The sequence below is a fragment of the Rhagoletis pomonella genome, unplaced genomic scaffold (genome assembly GCF_013731165.1).
Source record: "Rhagoletis pomonella isolate Grant_MI unplaced genomic scaffold, Rhpom_1.0 Rhpom_scaffold_00009, whole genome shotgun sequence".
Classification (NCBI taxonomy): domain Eukaryota; kingdom Metazoa; phylum Arthropoda; class Insecta; order Diptera; family Tephritidae; genus Rhagoletis; species Rhagoletis pomonella.
Genome location: NW_023458563.1, coordinates 16943573 through 16955784, shown reverse-complemented (window position 1 = coordinate 16955784; position 12212 = coordinate 16943573). Strand labels below are relative to the sequence as shown.

General features: G+C 41.9%; 2 long non-coding RNA genes across 2 annotated transcripts; both read right to left on the bottom strand.

Moving 5' to 3' along the window:
- Positions 1-123: 123 nt before the first annotated feature.
- LOC118745860 lies at positions 124-738 on the bottom strand. The gene is made up of 2 exons (XR_004993724.1): positions 394-738; positions 124-333 (listed from the first exon to the last, which is right to left on the bottom strand). It is a non-coding gene; the product is annotated as an uncharacterized LOC118745860 (long non-coding RNA).
- Positions 739-1857: 1119 nt separating this feature from the next.
- On the bottom strand, positions 1858-2451 carry LOC118745605. Its single transcript, XR_004993662.1, has 2 exons — positions 2288-2451; positions 1858-2231 (listed from the first exon to the last, which is right to left on the bottom strand). It is a non-coding gene; the product is annotated as an uncharacterized LOC118745605 (long non-coding RNA).
- Between the last annotated feature and the right edge of the window lie 9761 nt (positions 2452-12212).

Below are 12212 nucleotides of genomic sequence, written 5' to 3'. Positions count from 1 at the left end.
TTCAATGGTTGTCTTTTTCCGTTGTTGTGAAAAAGTAGTTTGGAGTATACTTCAATTTCTTGGCAGGGTTCGTTAATAAGGACCGTAACGTACTCGGCTTTTCCACCACTTCCTTATAATCACTTTGTTGGCCGCAAGACGCCGTTGAAGTGCTGCTGGTATAGCTCCATTCTGCAGTTTTGTAAATCTGCCCTGTGAAGTTCCCAAGAGCCACGCACTTCCATTCAGCATACTATAATTCCTCATTCATCCTTCAGGCGAACTCGATTACGAGTTGTAAATATGCCGTACTTGGATGAATGAGAGTTTTGGGTGGAATATCTCCAAAGAAGGCTAAAAGTAGAGGGTAAAAAATATCACATTAAAATACTATGAGAAAAATACGCAACTTACCGCATCATAATCACTCGTGCCATTCAGGAAATTGTGATATGTGCTGCAATTGCCCTCAATGAAAGTGTCATTTTTAAAAAATAGTGATGTGCAGAGTTGCCCCAATACTCGGTACCCAAAGTTTCGGTATTGGTAACCGATACCGATTCAATGCAATATACCTTAGTAATAATATAAGTACACTTAAATCACCTGTTGCACAATTTCGGATCCATTTTGTTTTTTTTTGCAGAAGAATAATAAAGGTTCACATAAAAATGAAGCGTTCTCTGAAATTTCTACAACGAATGACTTTCAGTTATTTAATTTTTGTTCTGTACCCCCTGAAGGCGCTGTGGACTCAGTACTCACAAAGAATTCCGTACATAGCCCCTTAAAAAAAAAAAAAAAAAATAATAATAATAATATATGTATATATATATATATATATATATATGTATACATATTCATTTATTTATTCCAATTGGAATTTGTAAGACATCGCCTCAGAGTTCGCTAATGAGCTTTATCTCTAAAAATTGCTTCCATACGTTTGGCTGTCGTGCGCTTTTGTTAGAAGTTGTTTAATAATCCGACACCGAGTGTCGAAAGTATTGGATACTTTTAAATAGGTACCGAGTAGGTATGAATACTCATATGTGTGGACTCAGCACATCTCTAATACAAGAACGTAAATTTCAATTTACGCTCTTGGTTGACAGCGCAGCCAGGGTTCGGACTCCCCTACGATCGGTAAACTGAAAATCTACTACGCAACTCAATACCGGCGAACTACTTAGATTTGTTCGGGACAAATCAAAGCGTATTAAATGTGCTTTTCTTTTTAATAAAATCATGAGTTATTAAATTTTGAAGGGCCCTCCAACTTAGTAATTCTCAAATAAAGCATTAAGTTGTGATACTCCCAAGCACATATATAAACACCGGTGTACGAAAATAAACTATAATGCACATTACTATTTCATTTCGTTTATTCCTTCAAGAGTTCGTTGCAATACGAAAACAAAACGGCTGAGTTTACTTTGCGATAGTACACTACAGTAGTTTAGTAGTTACAGACGAAACAACAAACGAAATGAATTGTGCAGAGAAAAAGATATGTATGTATGTAGTACATGTCTTTAAATTAAATTGAATATGAAAATTTACGAAAAAAGAAATATATTTTTCACGTAATCGAAACGTTTACATACATATAAAACGTACCCTATGGTACCATTGTCACAAACGAAAAGCAACAGTCTCTCGTTGGGGAAAATGAAAGTGAATCTTACAAGATGGTTCTGACTATGTACAAAACTGTATAAAACTACAAATGATATGATGATCGATGAGCAAATGGGAATTGTTTTGTACAACCTACTTTCGCACGCTGATAAGCACTTGCGATGTTCCGCACCATGCGAACAAATAATGAGCTTACCTTTGTTTTGGGTGGCAGGCCATGTAATTACACTAAATTCATACTTTGTTCTAACTTTTTATCTGAATCGGTTTATTTATCGAAATGAAGCATTTAGTTTTTGTTCTCAAGATAGTTTGTATAAAAATCTAGACGGCCACATTGTTAGCCACAGCCAAGTTGGCAGTCACTAAAGCATTTATAAATAAAATGTGAAAACATAACTAAATGGCCTAAAAGAGATACCGTGATTTGTTGTTTTGTTGTTGCTACTTCTGCTGCTGCCTTTTCCCCAATGTATTTGTTTGCTATTAACCATTTTAATGGGCCATGAGGTTATTGTTTTGCTTCTTAGGATCCAATAAAACTGCAACGCCTTACAAACACAAAATCCCTCAAGCTTGTGATTAGTTTGCATTGCCGATTTGCTCCGGACCTATAATTTATTGTTTACAAGGCTCATCAACAAATACTATGCATGGTTTTAGTTACCTTAAATCAAGTTGTCAGGCGTTCCAGCCCACTTCCTATCTGCGATTTTTTTGATTGCCCTTACTTATTTACTTTTGTTTTGGGTGGCAGGCCGTGTAATTACACAAATTAACAAAATGACAACTCACCGATGCGAGCAGAGAAATCAAAGTCGATAACCGTGTGTCGATGCATAAACATAAGGTGCCCCACACACTGTATGCAAAACTCATGCAATATTATGCACACTATACACTATCACAAGACAGTGATATATGAGACCACCCGTACCATAAAATATACGAAATTTACAATAGCCACATATAATTAAGTTTTTTTTGCTACTCGCCACCAAACTAGAATATACATATATATACAAGTACGTATATCTATATAGCCAAATATACACAAAAGGGAAAAAATAATGACTTCAGACATCAACGATGACTCGCTTCACCTCGATGAGAAAGAAGGCCGAGCAACAATCAAACCGCTTTGCTCTAGCGTGCCGTTTATGCCAAGGTATGCATCCGATACGGCGCTGCCCATCATTCCGCGGTAAAACTCCCGAAGAGAGACAGAGGGAGGCACTGATTGGTCGCTTCTGCGGAAACTGCCTGTCCATGATGCATCGGTCTGACGAGTGCACGAGCGAAGAAAGATGTCGTCGGTGCCGCGAAAAACACCACACAACGCTGCACATGGATGACGAATCCGAACCCCTTCAGCCGATTGATACACGCCCATGGAGCGAGCAAGTTGCTAGTGAGGACGAGTCCGAACGCGCGTTATCTATCAACGCGTCCGACCACGCAGATGAAACCAGGCCGCTCCGCCTAGAAGATGAACCAGCAGAATCCACACCGGAATCTGGGACTCCCCTCCCGACTATAACCAGGGGATCGGAAACACGGCCTTTCCGACCCCTGTTAGAGCACGAACGACGCCGAGAACGTGGATCGGAAACACGGCCTTTCCGACCGCGGTCAACAGCCCGGCAGAACCGTAGAGCGGAAACTAAGCCTTTCCGCCTGCGGCAAAAGCGAGAGGAGTCAAACAGGCCCAATCGCGATCAGGGTAGACTGGAGACGAGGCCTCGCCAGCTATCCATCGCATTTCGAGCGGGTCGACTTGCACGCGAAACCCAAGAGTTACGACCGGTGACGTCTATTGCTCCAACGGTCGTGGTAAAAATAGAAGCTCGTGGACGGTTGCACCTTATACGCGCGTTAATTGACGTATGCTCTCCGACTTCTATAATTGCGACAGATTTAGCGGTAAAACTCAGGCTCGACGTTTCAAATTTCGGAAACCAACGTGGCTGTCTACTGCGTCTGAGGGGAAAACACGGCCAGAACACCAGGTTGGCTATCCCCGCCACAACGATAAACAATTACGTCCGTGTTAGCCCCACTAGTAGCGTCGATCCGTCAGTAGCGACAGCGTATACGCACATACGACTAGCGGATCCAAACTTTTATACGTCGACACCGATTCGCTTAGTACTGGGAGCCGACGTATACCCAGACATCGTACTGCCGGGTATGCTCCCAAACACGTTTGGTCCCTTTATCGCCCAAAGCACAATTTTTGGATGGATGCTCTCAGGAGTATGTCGCTCCTAAATTCAATGTTTGATTTTTTTTTTTGTAAACATGAATTTTACTGAATTTGGAAATTTTTTATCAATAAATGTGCTCTGAAATGTTCAACCATACCTTTTTCATTAGTATTTCTTCCTTTTATTCCTTCATTAGCTAGGAAACTAAGACGTGGACCACCGGAACTTGGAGGCATCCTGCCACTGGAAACAATAATAATCTTTTTTTCTCAAATGAATTGTTATTTTACATATATTTAGACTGTTTTTTTCTACTTCTTAGTACTCAGTCCGGCGTGGTGGCTGAAGCGCTCGACCGATGTTGCTGATAGCAAGGGGGGCCGGCATGTTTAGGCCTTCATGCAAAACCAAATGATTTAAAGGTCGAACCACCCTAATGTAAAAGTGCATTGACTTGAGCCGACCACACAAACACACTCAGGCATATATACGGCCTACCTTTATTGCCTTCATGCAAAACCAAATGATTTAAAGGTCGAACCACCCTAATGTAAAAGTGCATTGACTTGAGCCGACCACACAAACACACTCAGGCATATATACGGCCTACCTTTATTGCTACGCCGTTAGCAATAAATGTATTATTTCCCGTTGTAACATATTTTCGTTAAGTTTCCCCTCCGAGCAGTTGGCTGCCGGCTATTATACACTAATACACTTGGTTGTGTTTTTTCCATTTTCTTTTTTTCAATTGACATTGGTGCCACTGCGGGAGTTGCGACCCATTCGTTCACCGATCGTTCACATCATTACACTGCGACACAACCAACCGCTGAAGCAGCGCTACTACCCGCGCAATCCCGCCATGCAGCAGGTAATAAACACCGAAGTGGACGAATTACTCACCGCTAACCGGATAGAACCCTCCAGGAGCGCATACAGCTCACCAATTGTACTAGTCAGAAAGAAACAAGGAACCTGGCGGATGTGCATTGATTATCGTCAACTCAATGCCGCTAGTGAACCCGACGCGTACCCGCTGCCTCAAATCGGAGCCATTTTGGACCAGCTAAAAGAAGAAAAGTACATCTCAACCATCGACTTAAAGAACGGCTACTGGCAGATACCGTTAGCCAAGAAGTCTCGGCCATATACCGCCTTCACCGTTCCCGGCCGAGGACTTTTTCAATGGAAGGTAATGCCCTTCGGACTACACTCCGCCCCAGCCACCTTCCAGCGCGCCCTCGACTCTATACTCGGCCCGGAATTTCAACCAAAAGTGTTCGCCTAATTAGACGATATCATCGTGCTAGGCGAAACGTTCACCGAACATATGACCTACTTACGCGAAGTCTTTCATAGACTTCAGAACCACAAAATGCAAATCAACTTCGAGAAATGCAGTTTTGTACAACAAAAACTGCATTACTTGGGACACATCGTTAGCTCTGAAGGGATACACACCGACCCTGGAAAAGTAGCCGCGGTACGGGAAATGACTGCGCCCCGAACCATCAAGGAGCTTCGCCGCTTCCTTGGACTTGCCTCCTGGTACCGCCGCTTCATCGCTAACACTCGCGGCACCCCTCAACCAGTTACTCAAAAAGAACCAAACTTGGACATGGGGCGAATTACGGAACAACGCATTCGAGGCGCTCAAGGGAAAACTGACTTCCGCACCAATACTCTGCTGCCCAGACTTCAACCAACCATTTTTTCTACAAACCGACGCTAGCGGAGAAGGACTCGGCGTGGTCTTATTTCAGCGCCATTCGGATCAAGAGAAAGTCGTGGCCTATGTCAGTAGAAGTCTGTCCAACTTAGAAAAGCGTTACTCAGCTACGGAACAAGAATGTCTGGCTGTCCTGTGGGGAATTCGAAAAATGAGACCATACTTAGAGGGCTATCAGTTCACTGTTATCACCGACCACCACTCCCTCAAGTGGCTCCACTCGCTCCAAAGCCCCTCCGGTCGTCTGGCCAGATGGGCACTTGAGCTACAACAATACAACTTCGAGATCGAATACCGAAAGGGATCTTTAAACGTGGTGGCTGACGCACTATCGCGGGCCCGCTGCCAGCCCCCAGCACAGAAGAAGACCTACTGTTCGCTTTGAATAGCCAACGTACGAGTTGGTACGACAGGAAGACACACCAAGTTCAGACGCAAGCCGAACAAAACACCGCATGGAATTGGAAGACTAATTTTTTTTTATCACGTATATATACATATACGCATGAAATGTACAACTTTTTTTTTGCCTCTTTCTACCTTTAAGTAAAATGTACTTTCATACCTGAAATAAGAAAACTATGTATAGCAATAAGTAACAAAAAAAAAAAACAAAAAAAAAAATTCTAACGTGTCTTGAGCTTAACATTTTGATTTATGTAAATCATGGTTTATTTTATGTAAATTTTTTTTTCTAAATATAGTATATTTGTACAATAAAATTGCACTAAAAACACACACACCGGCCGAACCCCCCGAAAGCGGCACCCTTTCCGTTTTGTTCTCCGAAGTGGGGGGGGGACTGTAACGTAGCTCCCCTACGCTACACTGACAGACATACGTACATGCATACATAAAACCTACAAGTACATACATACGTACATACATATCCACATCCAGCCATACATACGCTACATATTTATATACATACATATAGATCTACATGCATACATACCACCATACATACATACACCCATACGTATGAACAACCAAAGGGAAGCACGCAAAAGTGCAAAGCATTCGTACACACCAATACTCCGCGAGAATTCGTTGTGCAAGCATGCCAAAAAATCACGATCTTCATTCGCTTCTCAACCTGCTTATCCAACAACCGACTTAAGTTGATTAACGCCAACTCAGCCAGCACCAGCTTCCGTAGGTAAGCACGGAGCGCTTAGGCCGTGTAACCTCGAGCGCCCTGGCTTGTCCTGCGGGAAAGGCCGAGAGGTTGAGGGGGCCTGTGAAAGGGGGAATACCCCTCGCACAGACCCCCAAACCCATTATTTTATAAACGGTCTCAGTGGACAGGAGACGAACTCTCCTGCCCACTTAGATACCGGGTGGCGTGGCATTGTGCGGTGGATAAAACCGCCCCACAATTTCAAGCCACCACGATTGAATACGTACTGTCTCACCCCAATGGGTAAGCACGGGGCGCATCGGGACGGCTTAGGCCGTGTAACCTCGAGCGCCCCTGGCTCTGCACATGGGGAATACAGACTGACCAAGCTGCCGTAGGTAGCCACGGAGCGCATCGGGACGGATTAGGCCGTGTAACCTCGAGCGCCCCTGGCTCTGCCTACGGGACAGGTTGGTGGTTTGTGGGAACATATTGACGACCAGCTTCCGTAGCCCAATCATCACCATCCAGGGCCGTCATCATTATCACCGCTTCTTAAGGCCGAGTGGCCATCTTCCTCATCATCGGGCCGCCACTAAGCATCACTGCCGCCCCAGGCCGAAAGCAACACCAAGAGCCGCCACCTTTCAGGGCCGCTAGCAACATCACCGCCATCCAGGGCCGTTGTCACAGTCGTCCTTCATTAGGGCCGGACTGCCGCCTTCCTCACCATTGGGCCGCCAATATCATTGCCGCCCCTAGGCCAAACCGCTACCGAGGACCGCTACTTGCTGTCTGCCGCTAACATCATCGCCATCCAGGGCCGCTGTCACCGCCGTTACTCATCAGAGGCCCGTTTTTATAACTAGGGCCGCCAATACTGCTCTCACTACGGGAGGTCGCTACCGCCCTCACCACTATTTGGGCCACCGTCAACATCACCGCAGGGCCGTCACTACTAAAGGGACTGCTACTGCCGTCACGATCAGCATCGTCGCTCTCATTGGCTGCAGTACCCGTGCTGTGGGCATTTACCATCATCACGCTCGCTACCGCTCTCACTGTCATTAATCACCGAACCATCACCACTCTCACCGTCACCGCTCTCAACATCACCGTCACCGTCACTAGCCACTAGACAGTCTCCGCTCTCTGAGCCACGACGCCGACCGCCGACCAGTTAGTCGCTCTCTCTCTCCCCTCTCTTCGTGGACGTCAGGTACCGGCAGCCTGGCCGGACGGCCGCGTGTGTGTGTGGTTGTGTTCGCTATATTTAACTACTGTGTTTATTTTATTCAGTGGGGGTTAGTGGGACCTCCACTCAACCCTGGAGCGGCTGAGCTACCTCAGCCTTCGATAAAACCCACCTCATACACTAAACTACTAAACGGCTGCACCGATTTGGTTCATATTTGGAACATATGACAGCACCTTGAAAATAAATATTCCGACCAAAAATTTACGCGGTATGTAGCTCGGGATATTCCTAAAACTATTATATAGACTAAAACGAAAAAAACCAATATATCTCTAAAACCAATTACGCTGGGGAACTGAAACTTAGCACTGATGCATATTGGTAAATTATTGGAAAGGCTAGATCGATACACATTTAAGTAAACGCGCAAGTATCATTCGATTCGGAACCATTTTCTCCTAGATTTCTAAATCCCATTGAACTATTGTAACTTTGTTTTTAATTTTTAGTAAAAGCCAAAATTTATGTGAAAATTTTGGAGAATTTTTTTAAATTTTTCAGAAAGAATAAAGCTTTGATTTTACGAGTTTCGCTATAGACTGTCCTATCTTCATACCTATTTGCATAAAATGATAGCCGTTTTAGTTGTTCGGACTTAACTCAAAAACCACTGAATAAATTTCCGTCAGATTGTCGGAGGTTATCTTACATACGTATATGGTCCTATTACATGCTACTAGAAAACTCGCTATGTGGCGCTGGATTAGAGTTATTTATAAAAATCGTATTTATTAACAGATTTTGTTCAAATTTGAAATGTGAGCTATGTACCTGTATGATGGGAAATTCTTTTGATTTGGAGTCGAGGTTGAAATAACACGTATTCACAATGGTTTCGCAGAAAATGGACTAAGTGACGGCACTGCAGCCGAAATGTATAGAAACACCGTGTGGTTGGTCTGCTTTGGCCCTATGTTTAAGTTATACGAATTTAGTTTTCAGATGCCTAAATGAAGGATGGGGTTAAGTTTGTCTGACGCGAATCAGTTCATAAATATTACCACGAATTGTAAAAGTGGCTAACTAACAAAGAAAGATCACCAAGGGTATATCAATTGCTTCATTTGAAAGATATTCAAGAGATCACACTACTCATTTAGCCAATGTACCGGAAAACTTTTCATCCTGTGGTAAAGCGAGGATTCTTGGCCCTCCTATAACAGAAAACCCACTTCTGTGCTCTTGAGTTTCCTTATAAGAACTTTTATTGGCATACGCATCGCAGCAATGTTGTAGTTGCAGGATCATAGAAAAAGATTACGCATGCATGGCAGAGATCTCACAGGTGGAAATAAGACCATCGGTAAAGCTCATGACACCGAAAGGGATTGGTATTCCGTATGGTATCACAGCGTTACTATTATTGTCCTATGTGTGAGGAGGATACTGCGCCTTAGTGGTTTCAACTTAAACCAAGAATTTTGGATTTTACAGACTATTTTTGCTTTTAAACGCTCTTTTGCATTGGCCAACGCAAAAGTTCGTATTAGGCGCCGCAATGTAAGCGGACATTAGCTAGTGTTAAATATAAGCGTGTTTTAAAAAAATATATATTTTTTTCCATTATTTTATTCTCAAGTATTTTTGCTCAGTGGCAATTTATACATATGTATGTAATTAGTATCGGACCATTGGGTGAACTAAATGCATTCATACATACATATTTATATACAAATGTAGGTAATATTAGCTGCATTTTTTGTAAGCAACCCTGCTGGTAGCTGGCAAGAAACATGTGATTAGTTCAGCGGGATTTAGACACAAAAAACAATTGAAATTAGTAATTATGCGAGGTATTTGCATAATATACTTATTTAAAATATAAATTATGTATGTACGAAAACAAAAATTTACCTCTCCACTTTTTCATTAAAATTCAGAATAGAGTAGTTTTTTCACTTAACAACACTTCTCTTTTAGCCGCGTATTTTTTAACCGACCGATAAATAGCCGAGGTTGTGTTGTTGCTTTGCGTGTATTTTTGAGTGTTTTTTTATACCCGAGCGCACTTGTGCACAAGGGTATATTAATTTTGTTCACATAACGGTTGTTTGTAACAGCCAAAACGAATCGAGATAGATATAGACAAATGTATACATAAATGATCAGGATAAAAAAAGAAATCGATTAAGCCATGTCTGTCTGTCCGTCCGTCTGTCCGTCTGTCCGTCTGTCCGTCTGTCCGTGTACACGATAACTCGAGCAAAAATTGAGATATCTCAACGAAATTTGGTATGTAGCCTTCCCTTAATCCAAGGTAGGTTGCTATTGAAAATGGGCGAAATCGGACTGTAACCACGCCCACTTCCCATATAACGGTAATTTCCAGAAATACGAAAACTGCGATATTTTAGTAACTACTGAAGATAAATCACTCAAAATTGGTATTTACAATAATTTTTTGACAAAAAATAATAATATTATACATTTTTGGAAAATGGGCGTAGCCACGCCCACTTATGGTTACATGTGTATATCTTGGTAACCGCTGTACCAATTTCTACCAAACTTGGCACAGTTGTCGGCCCTGGTACAGCATACAAAATCGCCTAAAATTGTTAAAATCGGACGATAACCACGCCCACATCCCATATAACGGTAATTTAGAGAAATACAAAATCTTCGATAAATCAGTAAATATTGAAGCTAATTTATTCAAAATTGATGCTTGCAACAATTCTTTACCAAGAAATACGTTTGTGATAAATTTTTGGAAAATGGGCGTGGCACCGCCCACTTATGATCACATATATGTATCTCAGTAACCGTTCTACCAATTTGTACCAAACTCGGTGTGGTTATTGTGCTTGCCACATATAAGCAAACCGTTGAAAATTATTGAAATCGGACTAAAATAACGGCCGCTTCTCATATAACGGTAAATTTCAGAACTGCTTGAAACTTCAAAATTTCGAAATCTAAGGACTCTAATTTACTCAAAATTGATACGCCCCGGCTTACCATATAGCCGTAGCTTTCGGTAAGGCGAAAAACATATATTTAATACGTGCGCCGGGTATTTAATGTTCGGCTCTGCCCGAACTTAGGCTTTCTTACTTGTTTTTTTGTAGCTCGGTTGCAAAAGAATGGAGCTATTGTATGCGTCTTCACAGGTAGGTTAAGAGCGGGCAATAAACCCATGTAGCATAGTCAACTACTGGGTACATATGTATCTACAATTAAAATGGTAAAAAATTGTACAATTTCGGCATGTCACTGAAACAGACTCTGAAGTACACGCAATTTGTGGTTTCCAAGACATGTACGAAGTGACTACCACAGCTGCTTCCTTTAACTTTTAAACTGGCGGCAAATTCCCCGATTTGCAGAGAATTACGGTCTAATTGGCAATCGGGGAATGGGCGCTTTTTTGCAGGGAATTAGGTATGTTATGTTTATATTTTAAAGTAACCAAATTAGACGAATACGTTAACTTTTAACCATTTGACCCTTTTTGGAGTGACATTTTTTTCAATTTAAATCGCAATATCTCCACAACAAGAGTTTTCGCATATATAGGCTACATACCAAATGAAAGCTAAGCTTTTGCGCTAGACTTGAGAAAACAAAGAATGAAATCGACTGACCAGTTTTTGAGAATATGCCCGAAATCTATATTTTCAGCAGCCCGATTTTTAGCTTTTATTATATATTTATTTTTCCTAATATAATTAATAATAATAATAAACTAATATTTTATATTTCCTAAACGCAAAAGACAGCGTTAGATAGCTTGTTTTAAGACCCTTCTACTGTTATCCACTTCAGTGGTTTGGAATGAGTAGTGCGATCTCAGTGGTAGTTTAAAAAATTGCCTTTTTTCGAATTTCAGGCACCATACAGGCATACGAATAGAAACATCCAGGAACAAAACCTTAGTTTTTTTCTACTTTAATTCCTGAATGTTTGAAAAAAATTAAAAGAAGGTACTTACAGACGCCACACATGCCAAAGCATCTCGTAGTGGAGCCACGAACCAAAATCATTTTAGCTCTATATCTTTCTAACTAGTAGCCGTAACTCAATATATAAAGTATTGTTGGAATATCGAATAACACTAAATATGTTGGGTGTACCCAGAACCCATTAAACCGGCAAAAGCAAAAAAACGTTTTTTGTTTCGCAACACTTTATCCTAATTTTTAAGAATTCGGATAATCGTTTATGAAACTTGAATACATTTTCTGGACACACTCTGCAGAAGCCACGTACACCAGAGTAGGTAGAGTGTTTGCATTGAAAGCAAGAGGTGTCAGAAATGATTAATTAATTTCT